The sequence below is a fragment of the Triticum aestivum genome, chromosome 1D (genome assembly GCF_018294505.1).
Source record: "Triticum aestivum cultivar Chinese Spring chromosome 1D, IWGSC CS RefSeq v2.1, whole genome shotgun sequence".
Classification (NCBI taxonomy): Eukaryota; Viridiplantae; Streptophyta; class Magnoliopsida; order Poales; family Poaceae; genus Triticum; species Triticum aestivum.
In genome coordinates, this window is record NC_057796.1 from 298,441,239 (window position 1) to 298,466,163 (window position 24,925).

Sequence of the window (24,925 nt, forward strand, 5' to 3'; positions counted from 1 at the left end):
TCACTACCCTGGCCCAAAGCTGTAGCCGGTCGAAGCGGAGTTCAGCCGGCTGCATATGGGGCCGAAAGTTCTCAAGGATCACCGCATGCTTATTGATGTGCCAGGGCGATCCGTCCCAGACCCGATCTCGATCCCGTTTTGACTCGAATTCCGCCACAAACATGTTTTCCCCCAGGGGCCGAATAGCTAAGCCTCTAGGGTTTCCCCATGCTGTGCGTAGGGCATTGAAGATCGTCTGTATATGAAATAGATTCTGGTGCAGCACTTTGCCGGCCAGAAGCCACTTCGGTGGTGCGCCATCACCCTCTCCGAGATGTCGAGCTTGCCCAGCGCCTCCTCCATCGCCGCCCTGGCCGAGCGGTCATGGGAGGAGCCGCCTTCCTGCTGGTTGCCGGGAGGGTTGGATGTCGCCATCGAGCCCCCCGCCTCCATCGCGCCCCGTCGATCAGATCCACGGGCGCCGTCAAGTCCACCGCCTCCCTAGTCGCCCGAGGGTTTTAGGGTCGGTTGTGATTTTGTTAAAATAGAAATGAATACAAATACGAATTATACGATATTTATATGTACGCTACAGCGAGACAGAGGTAGAGGAAAGGTAGTGCGTCCTGCTCGGGCTCTCACGGCCACGCAAGTCCACAGATTCGTTCGTTGTCCCCCCCCCCCCGCGGCGCGGCGGTTGCTCGGCTCCTGCAATTCGCTTGATCGACCCCAACCCTCCTCCTCACTCCTCCTTCTCCCCTTCCCTCGTGACGCGTCGCCAAATCCAAACCCGCACCCGAACCAACCCCGAGTCGATCAAACCCCTACTCGTGGGTTCGTGACGAGTCGCATGGGCATGGTAGCAACAACGCGCAGCTCCCACTGACCCAGCCCAGCCAGCCAAGCCACTGCCCCCCGGGACGAGGCGGCTCCCCGATCGCCGCCGCCGCCGCTGCTCCAATGTGGCGGCGCGGGGCCCACTCCGACGCCGCCCACCACCTCCCCGCCGCCGGCGCCGGCGGGTCTACCTCGGCCGCCGCCGCTGCGGGCGCCGTGCGGAGGCGGCGCCGACCTGGGCTGTCGTGCCGCCCCAGCCACCTGTTCTTCGCCCTCCTCGTCGCGCTCTTCACGGCCTCCCTGCTTGTCGTCTGGCAGCTGCTCCCCATCGGCGACGGCAACGCGGCGGCGGACGGGGAGGGGGCGCCGCCGCCGCCCGACGGGGGAGGGGCGATGCGGTTCTCGGCCTCGCGCATGGTGCTGCGCGCGTTCGACACCGAGAGCCGGCTCGAGGCCGCGAGATCCGCGCGCCGCTGGTGGCCCGGCCTCGAGCCCGTCAGGCTAGCGCTCGTGAGTCTTCCTGTTCCCTCGCTCTCGCTCTCGCGCTACTTAAATATATATCATACTCTATATAATTCACGCTCAGTACCTCGTAGCTCAGCTGCATCAGTTCCAAAATTTCGGTTCCGGTGAGGAATGCTCGTTTTTAATCTATATATCTAGTGGAGCTCTGCTTGGGGTTCACCCAAGTGAAACGTGGACGGTTTTGATCGCTGGTGTTACTACAGTTATCTATCATTTTATCTGTACTGATCAGAGATTATTGGGCGGAGGAACAAACATGCTTACCTAGATAGATGCACCTCGTGTCTGCTTGGGTAGTTGGTTTTTTTATTGGTCAAGTCTCGTACGTACGGTATGATTGTTTTTGTTGCAGCTGCATGCCATGGACTTGAGTTTGGCTTTTGCATTGTTTCAGGTTGTGGGAACTATGAACATAGACGCAGAATCCCTGATGCTCACTACCTTAGCAAAAAGTCTTGGGGGACTCGGATACGAGGTCGAGGTGAGTTGCTTTGCAACGACATGACACACCGTAGACAGATTGCTTCTTTGGTGAAAGTCCAGTTGTCACTTGGTAAAATAAGAAGAAAAGTGTTGACTGAGTTGCTATGGGGCAGGTTTTAGCATTCACGGATGGGAAAGCTCACAATATTTGGAAAACTATTTGCCATGTAAATGTTGTGAGCTTTGAGAAGCTGAAGTATGTCGATTGGTCAAAGTGAGTACTGAACACTTAACATGTAACATTTCCCTTTATTCACATGCTATTCTTACTAATCTCTTGGTGCTTATACTCTCTGCACCTGATTTTGTAGATACAATGCTGTGCTCGTAAGCTCTCTTGAAGGGAAAAGGGTTGTTTCGATGTGAGTCAGTGATTTGTTTCTTTTGGGACACAGTACAATTTTAGATACAGTTATTTGTGCGACCACGTATACTGTTTCTCCATGTCTAATTTAGCTAAAACAGTATGCATCATGTATAACTGTATCAACTAATTCCTTTATTTGCAACCTTTGTTTATGACCACCTGGTATAGTCAACTTACTGTTGCAAAATTTTGGCAATTTTGACTACAAAGTACAAACTAATATTAGTAAATTGCTCCTTTTAAGACTTAATTGCATCATTTTATGACTGTTTTAGTTGGTTGTTTTTGCTGATTTTGGACTGGAGTTGACATTATGTTGCCAGAAATCGGAATATCAACTCCTGGAACGGTTCAATCTACTTTAGCTTAGTCATGGTCTCATATAGCACTTTAAATGAAATGCTCTAGGAAAATGATGGAACCTTTTGAACATTATTGTTATCTAGCTGTAGAGTTCTGATTAGTTATGGAATTCCACGTAATTGGTTGGGTGGAAGGTTGTATATGCTCTGATGTGAGCACCATGTAATAATTGCGATACAGGTCTCTGACAAAGATAAATCTTCCCAAAATAAAATAGTTCTGGTTGTACTAGAAGCATTTCGGTTCTGCTGATAACTAAGGGTGTGTTTGGTTGAAGTACCAAGTGGAACAGAATGTAATTATTCTATACTTCCATTCGACAGGAATGGAGTGGTTCCATCCCTGTCTTTGGTACGAATAATGAGGTGGAACAGAACTGTTACGTCTCGGTGTTTGGTTGGTGGAATGGAATGAGAAATGTTCAAATGTGTTTGCCTTTCTGGCAATATATGCAACGCAATTATATTTTCAGAAGCATTTTATTTCAATTTCAGACTAACAGTTTTTTTTCATCACCAATAATTGTATCATGCTTCATAATCATGCCAAATAAATGACATCAATAGTCTATACACAATCATATATTTACTAATAAATTTAAAAGAATTTTCAATAAATGGTCCACGGGCATGCACAAATATACAATTGCAAAAGGCAACAACAAGCATGTACAAATATCCATGTATGTGATTATCAATAGTTTCTGGCAAACACACAAGTGAGAGTGGACGATGGAGCAGAGCCCGATTCTCTCCTGTGGTGTAGCTGCCGCATGCCAATTCCTCTCCAAGTCGCCGGCCAGTACCCGGATGTGTGTTAGACCGCCGTCTGCTCGCGCTGCGCGAGCTGCTCATGTTGTGCCGCTCAACAAATTGATTCGTGCAGCGTCCGGCAGCCACCTAGCAGGTGAGGCCACCACCGGCAACCACCAACCACTGCCGCAGCCCATGCTTGATGCTGCTCCTTCCGCTGCCACTGCTCCGCCCAAGCTGGCCGCTGCTCTCCTCCTTAGCCGCTGCTGCCGCACAGATGTGCCTGCGGCAGGACGACCGCTCCTCCTTCCTTCGCCCAGATGTGCCGGCGGCAGAACGGCCGCTCCTCCTATCGCTGGGAGAGACGAGACGGCCGGCTGTGAGGGAGAAAGACGAGCGGGAGAGATGAGATGACAGAGCGGCGGCTAAGAGTGGAGAGACAAGAGGGAGAGGAGAGCCTCGGGGCGGAGGCGGAGCGATGGAATTCCACCGATTCGGAAGTATTGGTGCGTTCCGCATCTCCCGGGTATATTCCTCAACCAAACACAGGAATATTGACCGGCTGCAGAACGAACCCGTTCCATTCCAGTCCAATCAAAACTAAACACACCCTAAATGACAACTGCTCCAATTCTGCCGTTTCACTAAATTTTGTGTTATTAAACGAGTTATTCTTTTGTTTTACAATTTTGGATTTTCTTTCCCCTTTATCACAACATTATTTGTTTTCCAACTCAGCACGTTTATGTTGTGTTCAGTCTTATGCAGGAACCTTTTCGACTTCTACCAGTGGTTTGGCTTATTCATGATGATGCTCTTGGGCAGCACCTTAGGAATTATCCAGAGCCGCATCTGTCCGTTCCAAATCATATTGAAGATTGGCGAGCTCATTTTAATGCATGCACTGACGTTGTGTTTCCAGATAGCCACCTCCCTGTATGTGTTGCCCCAACTTTGTATTCTGAAATAATTAAACTAAAGATGAGCATAGCCTTTATCTGACTTTTATCTTTCTGATTTTAGTTATTATACTCTCCACTTGATACTGGGAATTTCTTGGTGATTCCTGGTTCTCCGGTTGATATCTGGGCTGCTAAACGATACGGCTTGTCACATTCTCAAGGAACTATAAGGAATCAACATGGAATCAAAGAAGAAGATATTGTTGTTTTGGTTGTTGGGAGCTACCTGTTCTTTGATGAATTACCATGGGATTATGTAACAGTCTTGCGTACATCAGCTCCACATGTCATGGACATGGCAAGAACTAAAAAATTGGGAGTGCAGTTCATCTTTTTCTGTGGAAATGGCAGTGACACCTATAACTCTGCTTTCCAGGTAATATTATAAAGTATTTTCGTCGTGAATCTTGGCAGAAATGCCTTGTACTGTCGAAAATAGCAATTTTTATTTAGAGGAGTTCGGACTGCAAGGTCTTCCTATGTTTGACTGAAGGCACTAGACGACTGATGCATGGCATGTTATATGTGATATATATTTATTTGCATAAACATTTAGGTGCTGTGAAATGGATTCATTACACACATGGGAGAGGGAGACTACTGGTTGTCCCATATCAGGTCATCTTTGGCTCCACTGACTATCCTTTTTTTTTTCTTTGTACAGGAACTTGCATCTCATATAGGATTTCCTGATGATTCTGTAAAGCATTTCCCCATGACACATGATATCGGAAACCTGCTAATGTTTGTTGATATTGTTCTCTATGGATCTTTAAGACAGGAACCTGGTTTCCCTCCTTTGTTATTGCGGTCTATGTCCTCTGAAATTCCAATCATTGCGCCAAATCTAACTGTTATAACAAAATATGTATGCTACTTAATCCATTCCATAATATGTTACTCCCTCTGTACACAAATGTAAGACATTTTTGCAGTTTAAATTAAACTGCAAAAACGTCCTACATTTGCTTAACAAAGGGAGTATTTGCTTTGCCACTGTTGTGTTGGGAGATCCTTTTCACAAACATGTTTGTTATTTTCAGGTCACTGATGGTATTCATGCCTTCCTTTTTAATTCTGGCGACCCAAGCACAGCAGCTTCAGCTTTCATGCGGATTTTAGGAGAAAAGGGACTTTTGGACACTGCCTATTCTGTTGCTTTGGAGGGGAAGCTACTTTCAAAAAACATGTTAGCATATGATTGTATTGTTGCTCATGTTAAGCTTCTTGAAAGTGTGTTGCACTATCCTTCAGATGCAAGATTACCACTTTCCTTCTCTCAAGTTAAAGAGAGAACATGGTTATGGGATCCTTTCGAGTCGAAAGCTGCACTGGGCAATAGTTCTTCAGAAGATGAAAGACATATCCACACAAGAATTGCTGGTATTCTCTTAGGGGAATCAGCTCAAAGTAATTGGACAATCGATTCTGATAGCAATGATACTTCTTCATATGACTACCCTACCCAGTCTGATTGGGATGATCTAAGTGAAGTTGAAATCTTTGAAGACATTGAGATGAGAGAAATGGAGGAGGTGAGTTTTTTGTTGTTGTTTTAACATAATCCCTCTTCTCGAACAATACTAAAATGTAATATTCTGGACAAAAAATCATATACTTTTGTGCTATGTAGATTGATGAAAGGGTGGAAAAACCTCTGTTAACATGGGATGAGGTGTACAGAAATGCCCGAAAATCGGAAAGGATGAAGCCTGAAGGAAATGAACGTGATGAAGGCGAACTGGAAAGAACTGGGCAGCCCGTCTGTATATATGAGATTTACCGTGGAGAGGGCGCATGGCCATTTTTACACCATGGTTCTTTATATCGTGGCATTACTCTTGTAAGTCCGGGCACAGTTTGACCTAACTGTGCTTGTGTGTTCAACTTCTGTTTTTAGTTTGGCAGTGTGGATCGTTTCCACTTTGTTATTTTTTAAGAATCAAAATTTGGAGTTCATTGGAATTGCTAGCCTTTCTAGCAATTAAATTTTAAAGTTCATGTATGTTTATCTGCACAATGCTTTATTGTATTATTCCTACCTGTTGGTCTTGCTAGTTAAAGTTGCATTCACCACTTCTGATTTTTTTGGATAAATTTTGTGTCAGTCAAAAGGAGCCAGGAGACCCAGATCAGATGATGTTGATGCTGTTATGCGGCTTTCGGTTCTAGACGATACGTACTATCGTGATCTTCTTTGTGAATTTGGTGCTATGTTTGCCATTGCGAACAGAATTGATACTGTACATAAGTTACCGTGGATAGGTTTCCAGTCATGGCGAGCTGCTGGAAGGAAGGTACAAATTATGAATTTCTCATTGATTTTCCTCAGTCCTGTGTCACTTTTGGCCATATTAGTTTTGTGAACTTGTTGAGAAACTTGTATTCTTCCAGGAAGAAAAAGAGTTCAGATTCTGCAATCATTTTATTTTAACCATGGAACTATGGAAGTCAATTTGTTCTTCTCTTGTGTTATGTCCAGTATATGCTGCTATAGAAACTTTTCTACACCCTGAACACACAGGTCAAATTTAAATACCCTGGTATTTTAGGTTTTCTGGGTGGACAATATCTATTTATACGGCCTGCTCCAGTAAAGCTATTAAGTAACTTTTCATTTCAGTCATTCATCCACGCAGCAATGATCCTACATAATGATATTTTTAAGCAGCAATAGTTCCACTGGTCATAATGGTGCATTCTCTGAATTTGATATCTGATATTATTGCTGCTTAATACTAGTTTGTACTAAAAAAGTACATTTTGCCTATATTGCTTTTTTGAAGACTGGCATAAATATCAACTCTTGGATGTTTTTTTTATGAAACAGGATATGATTATGTTTTTAATCTTTCTCTCTCATCAGGTTTCCTTGTCTGAAAGTGCTGAAGAAACCTTAGAGAAAACTATGGCTGGGGAAAATCATGAGGATGTTATATACTACTGGGTGCCAATGGATACTGATCAAACATCCAACTTTTGGTCAACGTGTGATTGCCTAAATGCTGGTCATTGCAGGTGCCTTTTGAAGTCTTCGCATGTTTCTATTTAGTTATTTTTTTTGGTTATGTTCCTTTGAGTTCAGGCAATAGGGTGAGGAACCACTCCCCAAATCATTTTGTCTTCAGTGCACTATTACATTTTTCCTTTGCTTCAACTTGATCTGAAGGGACTTGTGCTATTTGTTCCTACCTTTTGCATCATTGTTTGACGATGTAGCTGCCATGGTGTATTAGGCAAGAGATTTATACAATGCTCTATTCCAATCTGCTTGCTTAGGCTTTACCTTCATTGTTATTTGGCAGAACTCTTTTTGAGGACGCATTTAGGAATATGTACGGATTACCAGAGGGCGTTGCAGCCCTGCCGCCAATGCCCAATGATGGCGATTATTGGTCTACTCTTCATAGTTGGGTAATGCCCACCCCGTCATTTTTAAAGTTCATCATGTTCACAAGGTAATGATCCATATTTTTAGGAGGTATTCACTTATCTTTATGTGTTCATTATTTTCATTGAGTCATGTTTTGCAGGATGTTTGTTGATTCGCTTCATAGCTTGAATGGAAACAATACCGAGCCAGCTTCATGCTTGCTTGGAGCATCACAACCTGAGGTGACCATTCCCCCCCCCCCCCCCCCCCCCCCCCCTAACTTATCTTTATAATTCAATACAGATGCCATCTCAACTCAGCCATCATCTTTACCCCAGAAAAGGCACTGCTATTGTCGAATACTGGAAATCCTTGTAAATATCTGGGCTTATCACAGTGGAAGGAAGATGGTGTACCTTAACCCTGTCACTGGAGAGAGCAAAGAGCAGCATCTGCGCGAGGAAAGAAACGAGATGTGGGTGAAGTTCTTCGATTTCACCCTCCTGAAAAGCATGGACGAGGATCTAGCAGAGGAAGCGGATGACGGCATGCACCCCGGGACGGACCAATGGCTGTGGCCGTTAACTGGGCAAGTGTTCTGGCCGGGCATTGCCGACCGCGAAAGGGAAGAGAAATACATTAAGAAACTGGACAAGAAGCTCAAGAGCAAGGTGAAGTTGCTAGAGAGGCAGAAGTCGGGTTACAAACAAAAGCCGCTGGGACAATAACAGTAGTAAAACCGGAAGAACCAAAAGAGATATCCGAAAATCGATCACGCCAGCTGCAAGATCCGGCCCATCAGTGTTGATACACCATGTTTTCTCTCGCGGCAATCCGACAAGAGGCGAGCATGTCACATTATTGCTGCAGAAGAGACGAAGCGTGAAGGCGCCGTGGTTGTGAATACGCATTCTTTCCTCTAACCCCCGGATCTCCCCTCTCCAAAGGAGCTTGGCAACGCTGGAGGACACGGAACAGTTTTTCTTCCTGCTCATACAAAAATAGGTTACATAGTTCCACTGGTTTCCATTATTTATTTTTGTCTTCCCCGTTCTGCTATGGAACTGGTAGTAGCTGCATGCACGGGGAGCAGAATTTTGGTAGGACTTGTAACCGACCACACGCCGTTGTACATGTAAATTCCCAGTAGAGAGCCACGCACGGAGGCAAGAGCAATAATTAAAGCGCTTTGATAACCAGCGAACGTCAGATATGTAAGCATGGCAAAACAAAAGTTTTTTTATAGCAAATTATGTTGTCGCGTGGATGTCAATCCTTTAGCAAGCATGGCAAATCCTGGCAATGTTCAGTTTCTTGCCAGGATTTGCCGTGCTTGCTAAATGAAATTGTCATCCTTGCAACAACACAAATTGCCATATAAAACGTTTGTTTTGCAATGCTTAAATATCTGATGTTGGTAATTTTAACATTTTCATAGTTAAATCATGACCTTGTTTGTGGCTTGCAATTTTAACATTTTCATAGTTAAATCATGACCTTGTTTGTGGCTTGCAATTTTAACATTTTCATAGTTAAATCATGACCTTGTTTGTGGCTTGCCCGGTCTTCTTGACGTAGGGTTGTCAAAATTGGATAACTCATACAGCATGATGGTCTCACAGCGCTATGGCAATCCTTAGGCGCCAATAGCAATATATTATACTCCCTTCGTTTTTAAATATAAGTCTTTTTAGAGATTTCAACAAGTGACTACATACGGAGCAAAATGAGTGAATCTATACTTTAAAATATGTCTGCATACATCCGTATGTTGTAGTCCATTTGAAATGTCTAAAATGACTTATATTTAGGAACGGAAGGAGTATATGAAATATCATAAGAGTAGGTTCTTTGGCGAAAAGGACATTGTGTGGATACAGTGTTCATGCTAGGGCCAAACCCTCGCACGGTATACAACCTGAAATGACGTCGGAATGGCTATCGGGACTGAAAAGAGAATAAGCAGCGCGTTACTTCAAATGCTATGGTAACTGGTTTGGTTTTTTTTTTTTTTGACTTAGGCTACGAAAGATGTACTGCTGGTTATGTCTGCAATTCACTTCAAAGGTTGCTCATTGTTGGTCCCTACACATGCTAGATGCTTCTGAATTACTTAGAAACTTTGTTAGAGGTTGTGTGACGGAATACTGGAGATGCACATTGTTTTATTTATTACTCCCTCCGTCCCATAATATAAGAATGTTTTTAACACTAGTGTAGTGTCAAAAACGTTCTTATATTATGGGACGGAGAGAGTAGTATATTACTGGCAGAAGTCTCTAGTTTCTTTTTCACGCCCCGATTTCATCAATTATGTTTGTGGTACAGTTACTGGTCGATGGTCATTCTCATTCTCATTCTCATCTTTCGCTTGTGAAGATTATTATTTAGCAGCTCAAAAAATGTAACTTCTTCCCCTCTCTTATGTTCTTTTAATAAATACAACACAACACAGACGCTCACATATATACACTCACCTTTTATGGACGCACACATGTACCTCCTGTCTCTATGAGCACATATGAGAGGCTAAACTGGCAGGTTCGCAAGGAACACTGTTTGATGTAAGACATTTTTTGTACGATGCCCATCCAACATTAATCAACCATCGATAGATCAAATATGTACTTAAACAACCAACGTATGATCACAGTGTCTACATAGGGCGATTTCGGGTCTTGAGATTACCGAAGTCATCACCCGTCTCTCATATGTTAAAATACAACCAAAACTATCTGAATTCACATGACGATGCTTTTTAGGACACACAGGGATTAAAATGGCTGAGTAAGTTTGAATGAAAAATGATGTGTATGGTTGCTACCGCATTGAGTCATTCTTGTTTAGTGATGAGAAGGTAACCGTGAAAAATGAGGTTCCAAAAATCTTCCAAACTTTTTCTTTACCTCCCGAGAGATGGAATTCCTCTCGAAGTAAAGCAAATGCATAACAAGATATCACTAACAATTGTAAAAAAAAAACCTTGAGTCCTCCCCCCCCCCCCCCCCCCATATCAACTTCATTGACTACCCATCAACATTGGCCATATCAGTACGGTGACCTTGGGTGAAAAGCAAAGTGGATCAAAAACATGAAAAGTTAACATTATGTGATGATAAACACAAACATGGGAACTAGATGAAGCAAACTAAACTGACAGGGTTTTAGAATCAACACAAAGTGATGATTATCTATTATTATTTTTTATTCAACATTTTTGGTGTTGCTAAATGTGCATACCGCACATGGCTCCGCCACGCCACGAGCTTGATCCAGCTCGTGCGACGTCGGGTGTGCTTCCATTCAGGCACGATGATTATCTAATTTTTATGTGGTGTATGTTTTATAAACACAACGGCGGAGCTATGTTAGGGCCAGAGGGGGCCGTGGACCCCAGCCCAAACGATAGTTTTTCATTACTACTCCCTCCGTCCCAAAATTCTTGTCTTAGATTTGTCTAAATACGGATGTATCAAGTCACATTTTATCTAAATTTGTTTAAATTTTAGTATTAGATACATTTGTATTTAGACAAATTTAAGACAAAAATTTTAGGATGGAGGAAGTATGTAGTAATAGTAGCTCCTGCATACTGTACTTGGCTTAGAAGTTGGCACATGTTCACGCACAAGGCACAATACAACAACAAACAAGCAAATCTTCACGCATCAGCTTGGCTGCTTCTCAGCTGCTGTGGTGTTTTCCTCAAACAAACAAACAAAAGATCATGTTGTGTGCTTTGTCTCAACAATCGGACGGCGCCGCGATGCACAGGCTCGAGACGCCATCCGACAGTTACTGAGGAGAAGGTGAGGAGGTTAGGAGGAGCTCCGCGTTTGGGCCGCTAGTGACGCGACTCTGGCGCCTGGGGTCAAGGGCATGTTGGCGCAATAAGCCATGTCCCTACGGTGGTGACCGGCATCGGGCACGCCAGGTCTGATCCATGGCCGCGTCGAGCCTGGGTATGATCTGACCATTGTACAGGCATAGTCCGACTTGTGTATAGACTGTGTGCGTGTGTGCGTGTGTGACGGGGGGTGTGCGTGTGTGCGAGCGCACTTGATGCATGGGTTAGTTAGCGATAGTAGCGGGGGTGACCGCGATGTTCTGTTGGAGCCCGGCCGCGTTGATCGCGTCTGTGCGCGACGGGGGCGTGAGCCAGAGCGTGCGGAGCGCGCGGGCATGGAGGAGTGGGGAGCGTGACGTCGTGTGGGTGCGCCTACTAATAAAACTCCATCCCGTGTACTGTTGTAGGAGTGGATTCGAGTTCATGCTCAAGGAAAAAGCCATTCGTGCGCCGGAACCACCGTGTCTTATGTCTCCCTCCTTCTTTCTTCTTTGTTTCGTTTGAGCGTGAGAGGCAGTGAGTGATAACCCACAAATATAGGGGATCCCAACAGTTTTCGAGGGTAGAGTATTCAACCCAAATTTATAGATTCGACACAAGGGGAGCCAAAGAATATTTGTAAGTATTAGCAGCTGAGTTATCAATTTAACCACACCTGGAGATTAATTATCTGCAGCAAAGTAGTATGATAGTTTTGATAGTAGTAGCAACTGCAATAGTAACGGTAACAGTGATAACAATGGTTTTGTAGCAGTGACAATAGTAGCAACAGCAGTAGTAACTTAGCAAAAACAATATGTAGGAAAATCGTAGGCATTGGATCGATGATTTGTTGGATGATATTCATCATATAACAATCATAACCTAGGGCGATACGACACTAGCTCTAGTTCATAAATATAATGTAAGCATGAATTCCGTAAATAGTCATACGTGCTTATGGAAAGAACTTGCATGACATCTTTTGTCCTACCCTCCCGTGGCAGAGGGGTTCTATTGGAAACTAAGGGATATTAAGGCATCCTTTTAATAGAGAACCGGAACAAAGCATTAACACACGGTGAATACATGAACTCCTCACACTACTGCAGGATGCTGCTAACGCGACACTACGATCAGACACCCTTCGACGAAATTGTGTGCGATGCAATAATCACAAACAGTGGTGTAAAAGAACTGTCAAAAAAGGTGCAAAACGTTTGCGATGGCGGAGCCATCAAACACGGTTCAGATTTTTAGTTGTGTGTGCGATGCAGGGCATACAGTTGATCCAGACGAACTGTTTGCGATTAGACAGAACAACAAAAACGGGCAGCCATATCAATGTGTGTGTGATATACGGCATACAGTTCGCTCCGATGAACGGTTTGCTATTAGGGAAATCAACATAAACGGTTAGCCAGATCAAGGTGTGTGTGATATACATCATACGGTTCAGTCGAATGAACTGTTTTCGATTAGGAAAGAGAACATAAACGGTTCAACTTAACAGGATGTGTGTGATACACGGCAAAAAGGCCCGGAGGTTAATTCGAGAACAAGTACACAGAGGTTAATTTGACATACATAACTTATAAGTTTCACAGAAATCATATCACTTTTTTTAGAAAACATTTAATTCCGTTGAATGTATATAGTGCTTCGTCCTATTAGTTGAATTAACCTCGAGGTCCATGTTTTGGAAATATGTCGTAAAGTAACGGGATAGACCTTCATTCAAGCCAATCAGCATGTGTTCAAGAAACAAAAATTATCAAAAGGTAACGAGATAGACCTTCTTCAAGCCAATGAACATGTGTACAAAAAACAAAAAATGTCAAAAATTACAAAACAAGGAATTCAACTAACATGATGGAGCACTGTATACATTCAACGCAATTAAATGTTTACAGTGACCCATCACATCAGTTAATTTAATATCGAGGCCACTTCCCATCCGGTCACCCATCTGATGACTACTCAAGCCTCATCACAGTTAACTTGGGAGTTCTGTTAGATGATCTATCGGTAGGGAAGCTGGTCTTTGCTGCTGTAGGATCCCTCTTTGCATACTTTATTGGGCACCCGGATGACCGACTGTTGCCGCCCAATGGTCAATGACACGTCCCCTGCATGGCAGCTTTTGCAGCGGGTAACTGCATCGTCACACCGCACCCGGCGCAACCGCATGCACACGAACGTGTGTGATCGTGCGCCGGCACCAAACACTGGCAGCACAACTTATAAATTGACGGATGGAGTACTAGTTACAGTGATGCATATAATTAAGCAAAGGGATCGCACATGTCTGGATTGACTGGAACGAGAATGCAATAGCACAATAAGAATTAAGGCCACGATGATGCGATCGCAGTGGTGGTTACAGGAGGCAAGAAGAAAGATGCATCCATCAACGTATGACCTCCTCCTCTTCAACTCAGTGCGTCGGGCCACCGACCGGCGGCTAAGGAGCGGCGGCTTTTGTGTCGAGGTCAAGGTGCTTCTCAGCAAAGGCATCCAAGGCTTCTAGCCGGTTGAAGAAGGCCAACGTCGTAGCGTCCTCACTGGCCTTGTAGATACCTATGTACACGATTTGCTCATACACGTGGATGTGCAGGTCGACGAATTCTTGCAAGGCGAGGCGCCTCGCGGCGAGCGCGACCTCCAGGTGGACATTCTTCGTGGCGTCGGCGGGCAGTCGCAGGGCCACCAGTGCTTGAAAGAGGTTCTAACCATGGAGGCCGATTAGGGTGGCAGGCAATGAGGAGCCCGGGCGCGCGGGTTGGAGGAGTACGGCGATGTTGTCCACGAGCTTCTTGACGACGGTGAACTTGGTGGTGGCAATGATCATCTGGTCCAACTAAGAGTTGTAGCTGGCGTCGACGGCGGCCATCCACCAGCCAGTCGCCAACACTGTCTGGAGACGATCTTCGGTGCCATGCCGCAGGCCGGCGTCGTGGACCATCTGGCACAGTCGCTGGTCGCTCGCGCGCATCGCCGCCATGAGTCTGGAGTGAGCACTTTTGCACTTATTAGTGTAGGTGCTTAGGCAAATGCTTAGGTGCGTACGATGTGGTAGATGCATTGGAATGGAGGGGCGCCTTTATATGAGTGCAACTGCGTTGCATTCACATCGTGCTGCCTCTTTTCCCGGTCCTACTCCCATTACTTCCCTCATGCATTCACACAATGCTAATTGAAGGAGGATGCATCATTGGCCGTTCAACATTTCGGGAACCGCTACCCTCTCCCTCATCTATATTAAAGCCGTATCGAGAACTGCGTCGCCCGCTGTCAAATCGAATAGTACTGCACCGCCTGCTGCACGCCCGGTTGAACACGCCTCCTCGCCTCCATCTATGCTTAATCACTGAATTTTAGTTGCAAAAATTAGACACTGCTAGTGATTTTTAGCTTCATATTTTGATAAATCGCAGTGTTACAAGATTGACAAATGGCAATGTTACTAGATCAACAAATGCCAATCTTTCCAGTTTGACAAATGGCAACATACCCAATGTAACAGATGCAAATCTTACCAAATTGTTTATAAGTGGTTGCACACGGGTCATCCAAAAGAACCGTTTGCGTTCAAGAGATGCACAAATCCTGCTCTCACTTTCCATACGGGTGTTCTATCTAAAACGTTTGCGATCAAGAGCCATTAAAACCTATATCCATTAAAACCAAGACACATGGCGTCACGTGAATGGTTAGCAGAACGCACATGGTTTGAATTATACAAACGTTTGAGATATTAAAGTGGCAGCTATTTTTCCAAAATGCCTTTGTTGGCTGTTATTCGAGTACGCCTTCTCTCAAAATGGACACGAAAAATACCACAACATGTCGGGTGCCATTCCATGATAGCATGCCAAGTTTCATGAATTTCAGACGAGTTTTGGATTTACTAGAATTTAAAAACAAAGTATCTTAACGTTTTGCCGGCAATCAATGGTGCCCTGGAGTTTGAAATTCATTCCCATTTCTTGCATTGGACCTAAGCATGCACCCAAGGACAAAGATTTGATTTTTCAACCAATTTATATGCACTGGAGCATGTGCATGTAGTTCAAATTTGAATTATGCACATAAATGCATTGAAAACTCAGTTAATGCATAAAAATGTCCAAACGAACCCCGAAAAATCACAAAAATTGACACAACACTCCTGTTGTTCTCTGTTGACACGAGAAAAAATTCAAAAGTAATAAGAGGCAATGGATATCGTTTCGTCCCCAAAGGTGGGACGTTCCCTACCGAAGCCATCATGCTTGTTGTGAGAAGCTCTGGTTTGTGAGAAGCATATACCCAAACCTGCCCCAAATGGGACAAAAAATTTACCACGGCATGTTGATGCCGCTCCATGATAGCATGCCAAGTTTCATGAATTTCAGACGAGTTTTGGATTTACTAGAATTTAAAAACCAGGTATCTCAATGTTTGCGGCCGAGTGACGGTGGCAGGGTGTTTGACATTCATTCCCATTTCTTGCATGGGACCTAAGCATGCAACCAAGGACACAAATTTGAATTTTCAACCAATTTATATGCATTAGAGCATGTGCATGTAGTTCAAATTTGAATTATGCACATGAATGCATTGAAAACTCAGTTAATGCATAAAAATGTCCAAACGAACCCCGAAAAATCCCAAAAATTGACACAACACTCCTGTTGTTCTATGTTGACACTAGGAAAAAATTGAAATCGAGAAGAGGCAATGGATATCGTTTCATCCCCAAAGGTAGGATGTTGCCTACCGAAACCATCAGGCTTGTTGTGAGAAGCTCTGGTTTGTGAGAAGCATATCCCCAAACCTACCCCAAATGGGTCAAAAATTTACCACGGCATGTTGATGCCGCTCCATGATAGCATGCCAAGTTTCATGAATTTCTGACGAGTTTTGGATTTACTAGAATTTAAAAACCAGGTATCTCAATGTTTGCGGCCGAGTGATGGTGGCAGGGTGTTTGACATTCATTCCCATTTCTTGCATGGGACCTAAGCATGCAACCAAGGACACAGATTTGAATTTTCAACTAATTTATATGCATTAGAGCATGTGCATGTAGTTCAAATTTGAATTATGCACATGAATGCATAGAAAACTCGGTTAATGTATAAAAATTTCCAAGTGAACCCCAAAAAATCCCAAAAATTAACACAACACTCTTGTTGTTCTATGTTGACACTAGGAAAAAAATTGAAATCGAGAAGCGGCAACGGATATCGTTTCGTCCAAAAAGGTGAAACGTTCCCTACCGAAACCATCACACTTGTTGTGAGAAGCTCTGGTTTATGAGAAGCTTATACCCAAACCCGCCCAAAATGGGACAAAATTTTTACCACGGCATGTTGATGCCGCTCCATGATAGCATGCCAAGTTTCATGAATTTCGGATGACTTTTGGATTTACTAGAATTACAAAAGCAAGTACGTCAACGTTTGCCGGAGAGCCACGGTGCCGTGGTGTTCGAAATTCATCCCCATTTCTTGCATGGGACATAAGCATAAACCCATGGACACATATATGATTTTACAACCCATGTTGGTGCACCGGAGCATGTGCATGTAGTTTAATTTTGAATTGTGCACCTGAAATGGCTAGAAAACCAATTTAATGTATAAAATGTCCAAACGAACCGTGAATAATTCCAATTCTTTTACGACACACATATAGTTTCATGTTCACTGCAGATAAAAGGTCTAGCAATTCAAACACCGTCCATTGCCACTGTGACCCCATTATGTAATTCAAATCAAGATGAAAAATCAAGTAGATCCCACACAGTTTATTATAACCAACCGTGTGAGATGCAACACAAAATATCTTGGAGCACCGTCGGAGTATAGTACGCATACGGCTTACGTGAGAAGGTGCGACGGCTACAATCCACAGCCCGCTCTGAATAAGGGACCGTGTCTGATGACACTTTGCGCGCCAGTTTTTTCGCTGAAGCGATTCCAAATTTTCGGCTTCCGTAGAAATATCTACCTCCCCGCCCCCTCCCCCTTACCAAAAGTCACATTTCCCCTGTTTCCGCCTTCCTTTCCAAGTTGAAGCCTTCACTCCTTGCTTGCAGTGCCGCCTCCTCGCCGGCGACCCTCCTTCACGCTACTCGGCATCGTCTATCCAGGCAGGTAATCCACACCCGACCCCCATCCTCCTCCTCCTTCCACATCCCACATGCCCCGACCGCCGGCGCGACACCTTCCACCCAAATTATCGACCCCTCCACCAAATAAGCGCCGCCCTAAGCCATGGTGCACGCAGTATAGCCATGATCTCAAGGAGCATTTGGCAGCGGAGAAGCAAATCACGGCCGCACACGCGGATGAGGTCACGATGGCTGCCATTCGTGACGACCCCCAGATCTTGGAGGAGCACCTCGCCGTCGAGGCCACCGTCGACACCTCATGCGCCAACGCCGCGAAGCAGTTGGCTACTTTCAACGACAGTTCGTGGCGTTTTCTCGAGGCCATCGTATGTGCCTTCGACGAAGACTACGAGGTGTTTCCTCAGTGTGCACGTGCTTACCTCATCTCGAGAGCCAACAGGTTGGTGCCCGGAGCGGCTCAGGCAACTCACCACTACGACAAGGGCACCCACGATGCGGAGGCCTCGCCCTCTTCCATGTCCAAGGAGCCAATCGTCATTGATATCGCCGACAATGAGGAGTAGCTTGTCTTATTAGCTCACTATAAGGACCCATGTTCAGTTTGCTAGCTACTGCCTTTCCTTAACAAATACTAGTGAATTGTGCTATTTAATTTTACCATGCAATCTTCTGCTCTAGAGTATATGTTCTATATGTCGTGCAATGTGGTGTTCAATTAACTGTTTGGTTCAATTCTGCAAATGTGATGTTCAATTATTTAGGGTGCAATTTTCCAAGTTGTCAAGCATGCTTGGTTTGGTTAACTGTCCGATCTTCTATTAGGAGTATATTATATTGTGCAATGTGGTGCTTAGTTAACGTTTGGTTCATTTGTTGTGGTGTTTAGTTAACTGTTTGTTTCAATTCTGCAATGCGATGTTCAATTGTTGTGGGTGCATTCTATTATTGTATACCATGTGAGAAATAAATCGAATTTGGCTGTACTAAATACATGAGAAACAAATACAATTGCTATATTTCCAAGTTGTTAAGCATGCTTGGTTTGGTTAACTGTCTGATCTTCTATTAGGAGTATGTTATATTGTGCAATGTGGTGCTCAGTTAACGTTTGGTTCATTTGTTGTGGTGTTTAGTTAACTGCTTGGTTCAATTCTGCAATGCGATGTTTAATTGTTGTGGCTGCATTCTGTTATTGTATACCATGTGAGAAATAAATCGAATTTGGTTGTACTAAATACATGAGAAACAAATACAATTGCTATATTTCCAAGTTGTTAAGCATGCTTGGTTTGGTTAACTGTCTGATCTTCTATTAGGAGTATGTTATATTGTGCAATGTGGTGCTCAGTTAACGTTTGGTTCATTTGTTGTGGTGTTTAGTTAACTGCTTGGTTCAATTCTGCAATGCGATGTTCAATTGTTGTGGCTGCATTCTGTTATTGTATACCATGTGAGGAATAAATCGAATTTGGCTGCACTTAATACATGAGAAACATATACAAGTGCTATATTTCCTAGTTCTTAATCATGCTTGGTTTGGATAAATGGGTTTTCCATGTGGCTCGAATTAATCTAATGAATCTGCAATGTGCTTATTTATCATCAACATATTTTACTGATAGCATGCGAACCCTTACTTAACCTGATGACTAACTACCTTATATGTGTTGCAGGGAAACAATGGGAAGCACTGAGGTTTACAAGATGGTACTAACTATTATACCTTGCCTTTTTTATTCCTTTGCCCCATTTCCAATATAGAGAAGATATTTATGCACATCCTTGTTTTCAGGCCTTTCCAAAGCAGTTCACTGATGATTACCTCTCAAACCACCTCTATGGTCAGGAGGCGAGGAAAGTTTTCATACAACACCCACGGTTCAATATTGAAGTGTTCCTGAAGAGGTCAAAGGATGGACTGTCAATCATCCACAGGCACTGGCCTAAAGTTGCAAAGACCTTAAACATGAATGAAGGCTCAATATTCGCCTTCCGCTTCAGCAGTTTTCCAGATGAGATGCATTTGTCTATGTACCATCTATGATGCTAATTTCGAAAGGTTCTAGATGCTGCATGTGAAACTTGGTGCTGGTGCAGTTGTGTAATGAGGTAGCTAACTGCTGAAGCTATATCATGTTGTGCTCGGATGTATTTCAATTATGAAATCCTGCTTCCTTAATATGGAAATGAAATATATTATGTGCTTAATATGAATGTCAATTAGATTAGTAAATGGATTATTAATAATAGGGCAATTAGCCTGCTAATTGGGTTTTCCTATTGCAAACGGTTATTGAGAAAACACCGTGGGCGATGACCTCATGCAACGCACACAGTTTCTAGGAATAAACCGTGTTGGATCAATGAACAATCACACATGACATTCTCTTGAAAACTCTTTGCGTTACGCCACCTTGCGCAAACGTTTTCCTTGGAGTGACTGTGTGGGATGTATATACGAACGGAAACGTTTAGCGGGGACTGACTGTGTGGGATGTACTTACGACCGGAAACGATTTCGCCTGTATAATTGTATTTTTTAGCACTACTGTACGTATAACCGTATTTGGTCGCTCGCCGGTCGCACACGACCTCATTTTGCCGAGCGTGTGTGCCAGGAGGGCATATCCCCGACGGTATCTGGGTCATGTGGGAAGGACCCCCCTATCGCAGTCACTCACTAGGTGACGGTTCCGAACGCCGTCACGGAAAGGGGTTAAAAACCATTTGTATAGCACCTCGCTGTACCAGTGTCAAACTACGGTCATCACCGGGAAGTGTCCCGACTATTGTCACTCCGGGGTTGCCGGATCATAACACGTAGTAGGTGACTATAACTTGCAAAATCGTATCTAGAACATATATATAATGGTGATAACATAAACGGTCTAGATCCGAAATCATGGCACCCAGGCCCAAAGTGACAAGCATTAAGCATGGCAAAGTCATAGCAACATCAATCTCAGAACATAATGGATACTAGGGATCAAGCCCTAACAAAACTAACTCGATTACATGATGAATCTCATCCAACTCCTCATCGACCAGCGAGCCTACGAAGGAATTACTCATTCCCAGTGGGGAGCATCATGGAATTGGCGATGGAGAAGGGTTGGTGATGACGAAGATTGAAGATCCCCCTCTCCGAAGCCTCAAACGGACTCCAGATCTGGCCTCCCGATGAAGAACAGGAGACGGCGGAGGCTCCGTCTTGTGAAACGCAACAATTCTTTCTCCCTGATTTTTTTCTGGAAATATGTGATTTTTTAGCGTCGGTTTCAGTGTCTGCGGGGCCACCAGGTGGGGATGACCCACCTGTGCGCGCCTGGAGGGGGTGGCGCACCCTGGTGGGTTGTGCCCACCCAGGTGCCCCCTCGGTGGTTCTTGGCTCCAAAAATTATCTTTTATTGTATAAAAAATCCTCGCAAAGTTTCGTTCCAATCCGAGAACTTATATTTCTGCACAAAAACAACACCATGGTAGTTCTGCTAAAAATAGTGTCAGTCCGGGTTAGTTTCATTCAAATCATGCAAATTAGAGTCCAAAACAAGAGGAAAGGCGTTAGGAAAAGTAGATACGACGGAGACATATCAACTCCCCAAGCTTAAACCTTTGCTTGTCCTCAAGCAATTCAGTTGATAAACTAAAAGTGAAAAAGAAAACTTTTACGAACTCTTTTGCTCTTGTTTACATAAATAAGCTTAAACAACACCGAGGTTTTCAGCCAAGATTATAACTAACCATGTCGACAATAACTCTTAAAAATTATATTAACTCATATCAATGACATAATCAGCTAGCGAGCAATAATAAGATATCTCAAATAGCAACACGTTGTCAAAACAACCATGATATAATATGACAATAGTGGTATCTCGCTAGCCCTTTCTGAGACCGCAAAACATAAATGTAGAGCACCTCCAAAGTTCAAGCAGTGAGCCAGTGACTAAATATTGTAATTCATGGTAGAAAAGATCCAGTCATGATGCACCCAACATTAGCTACACACAATGCATAAGCAAGATAACAGTGCTCTCAGGTTCTAGCGCTTATTTTAGAAGGTGATGACACAACATAAAAGTAAATAGATAGTCCCTTCACAGAGGGTAGCAGTGATTTGCAGAGGTGCGAGAGCTCAAGTTTTTAAAACAGAGGTAAATGAAATTTTGAGAGATGCACCCTTCTTGTTTATTTCGCGACCATCAGTTATCAATATCTTCCATGCTAAACACATTAGTGGCGGTTCCCAAGCGATAAAGTAAAGGTTATGACTCTATAGGAGTTTTTTTGTTTGATTATTTGTAAGCTCTTGTCTGTTTGCGGTTTGGGACTGGGAATCCCTATTACCGCCCCTCTCGTGCAATGACAAGTGAATAAACACTCATCTTGAGATTAATCCGCTTAGCATGGAAAATACCGACTACCTCCTGTCGTTCTATGAACAATCCAGGCACACAAAAATGATATTTACTTGAAGTTTTTAGAGGTGGCACATGCAAATTTACTTAGGACGGTAGGGTAATACCTCATATAGATAGGTATAGTGGACTCATCTGGAATAACTTGGGTTTAAGGTTTTTGATGCACAAGCAGAATTCCCGCTTAGTACAGGCGAAGGCTAGCAAATAGGTTGAGAAGCGGCCAGCTAGAGAGCAACAACGGTCATGAACATGCATTATGCATAAGTAACATTGGATACTAGCATGAGTAGGATATGAACACCATGAACATAAAAATCATAGAGGCTATGTTGGTTTTGATTCAACTACATGCATGAACATGTGCCAAGTCAAGCCACTCGAACATTTAGAGGAGGATACCATATCATCATACTACATCACAATCATTTTAACGCAATGTTGACATCCAAGATAAATCATTATCCACTCCTAGCTACTTATGCATGGCATGAGAAACTATAATCTCTAATTGTCATTGCAAACATGTTTGGTCATAATAGGCTAAATCATGGATACTAGCTTAAACATATTTACAAAAACAGAACAAGTCGAGTTCATACCCGTTTCTCTCTGCCATCGCGAGTTCATCAAATATCGTCATTATTGCCTTTCACTTGCACGACCAAACGATATGAAAATAATAGTAGTGCAAGGGTGACGTGGACTAAGCTAGAATCTGCAAACATTTTATTCAACATGAGAAGACAAAGCAATATGGGCTCTTTGTTAGATCAACAATAATGCATATGAGAGCCACTCAATATTTTCATCGTGGTCTTCTCCTCGGTATGAATCAATAAAAAGAAAAAGAAATTCAGAGAAACACACTGAAATATTTTTGGAGTTTTTGGTTTTTCTTGAACAAGCAAATAAAAGGGAAAAACAAAAAAGAGAAAACTATTTACACGGGAAAGCTCCCAACAAGCAAAAGAAGAACAAGGAAATCTTTTTGGGTTTTCTTTTTAGATATTGCAAGTAACTACACTAGAAAGAAAAATCAAAAAGAGGCAGGAAATATTTTTGTATTTTCTCAAAGTTTTTCAAACACACAAGAAGAAAGCGAGAAAATAAATTTAGCACGGATAATACAATGAAAAAGTGTGGACACCGACAATGGGAATGAAATGTGTAAACATGAATGTAATGTCAGTGGAAATACGTACTCCCCCAAGCTTAGTCTTTTGGCCTAACTTGGTAATCACCAGTCGAAGAAGCCATGGGGTCCTATGTTGAAGTGCTGGGGAGCAGGCACCTAAGGGTCCCACTCCTGAGGCTCCTCCTGTGCCGCGGCCAGGTTATTCCGGCAGGCGACAATGTCCTGAGGCATAATCTTGTATCCGCCCCTGGCAACAGAATCAAACAGAGAAGGTCCAGGCAATGGAATAATATCACAAGTGTTCACACTGAAAACCGGGTTATAAGGAACAGGAATGTTTGAAAATTCATTTATGAGCTCGGGCTCCGATGATCCTGAAATCTACACCAATAATTCACATAAGGATCCGCGCCACCACCTGTATTCTATTGTAGTATTTCTTTTTTCCCACTTAGACGTTGGAGGGCAACCATTGCGACGACGCGTCATGGTGGAGTGGCGGAACAGGTTGTCTCCCCACGGCTCATCCTCTTATCTGAGCCGCCCTGAGCTGGTGAGCGGACGACCTCCAAACGGCACGAAGACGAGCTGGCTTTAATGTACCCAACTGCCTTCTACTCTTCCTCGTCCAGCCGCATCCAACCCAAAAGATCCCAATTTCCTCTCATCTTCCACACCTAGCGACACGCCGGCAGCCATTTGTGCACGACGAAGGTGGAGACCAACGTCGCAGGGGCGGGGAAATGGGTCGGGCATCGCTTCTACAAGTGATCCCCGAACCCTTCTTCACCGTAGTCTTACCCATCTCCTTCGCCCACTTCTTGCTTCAGTACAACGGACCTGAAGATTTCTAGCTGGACCACCTCTCCCTGCTAATGGATTCATCATTTCTCGTCAGAAAAGAAAAATGCCTAATCCTAGTAGAACACAAAAAAGAAAAGTGCAAACTGAAGTTCAGACTGTACCACGGCTACTCCGTCACCTCTATGAGCCGGCAGATGTGTTGCACTCCAAGCGCTCGAAGCTGTCCCAATGCATGAAGAACGGGATTGCTGCAACAATCGGAGGATTTAGGATTTCTATATTATAAGGTTGAGCAGCAAAAAAATAGGTACAACAGCAGAAATTGGTAACCTGAACTTGTTGATTGCCGTCTGAGCGACTACCTCCCGACCTCCTTGTTGTTCCACTCCAAGCGGATAGAACAGAGGATGGCGCCATTGGTACCCAAACTGCGTACGCAGCTCTTGCATTTACTCCAAATTTGGAGTTGGACGCGCGCCCACGGCAACATCATCTATGCATGCTGGACAGGTGTCACCAGGACACCACTAATCATACAAAGCATCAGCACAAGCAATCATCCTCTATGAGTGGTCACAGGAGAAACAAGATTTAGTTAAAAGCCTGAAGCATCCACCCAGGCGTAGCAAATATATCCAGTTCACGGGCTAAACAACCATCTTATTACAAAATGACCGTCAAACTTGCTCTTCACACCAACATATAGTGCCTCATGAATTGAGGAACGAGCGTGGAGCAAGTGCTAACAAAAACACACTAGAAAACCCTCGCAAATACAAATATTACAGTACATTCTAGAAAACTATAAGAATACAAATATTACAGTACACCCATGCGCCTTGTGCATGTTGTACGGCTGTGGCCTTCCATACAACAATTCTTACACCTTTCGTGGCTTCTTTGGTGCATCTCCTGTCTCAGGGCAAGTTGTTCGTTTATGCCCCTCGCGTCTACATGTGCTGCAGAATTTTGTGCGC

General features: G+C 43.8%; 1 pseudogene; it reads left to right on the forward strand.

Annotated features, from left to right (window-relative positions):
- The first annotated feature begins 673 nt into the window (after positions 1-673).
- Positions 674-8,854, forward strand: LOC123181582 (uncharacterized; annotated as a pseudogene).
- Positions 8,855-24,925: the final 16,071 nt, after the last annotated feature.